The sequence below is a fragment of the Otolemur garnettii genome, unplaced genomic scaffold (assembly GCF_000181295.1).
Source record: "Otolemur garnettii isolate 467f Iridium unplaced genomic scaffold, OtoGar3 scaffold00043, whole genome shotgun sequence".
Lineage (NCBI taxonomy): Eukaryota > Metazoa > Chordata > Mammalia > Primates > Galagidae > Otolemur > Otolemur garnettii.
This window is the reverse complement of record NW_003852438.1, coordinates 11,366,111-11,366,324: the sequence shown is the minus strand read 5'-3', so window position 1 is coordinate 11,366,324 and position 214 is coordinate 11,366,111. Positions and strand designations below refer to the sequence as shown.

The 214-nt window shown below is 53.7% G+C and overlaps 1 protein-coding gene across 1 annotated transcript in view; it reads left to right on the top strand.

Moving 5' to 3' along the window:
* The window catches only part of LOC100944089 (retinol dehydrogenase 16-like), a 7,752-nt gene that overhangs the window by 760 nt on the left and 6,778 nt on the right, over positions 1-214 (top strand). The window lies entirely within an intron of this gene.

The following is a 214-nucleotide window of genomic DNA, read 5'->3' as shown; positions in this document are numbered from 1 at the left end:
CCACAGAAGCAGGCTTCGCTCCTTCCCTTTGCTGTCTTGTCCTCTCTGAGGAGCTCAGGGTTACTCAGTTGCCACCAGAAATCTTGTTCCCCTCCAAAATCTTGATCTCTGAAACCTGCCAAGCACATGTCCCTTTCCTTCTGTGTCACCACCCCAGGGCCAGAAGGGGCTTGTATGCCTGTAGAGCCTGAAACAGGTTAACCACGAGGCCCCA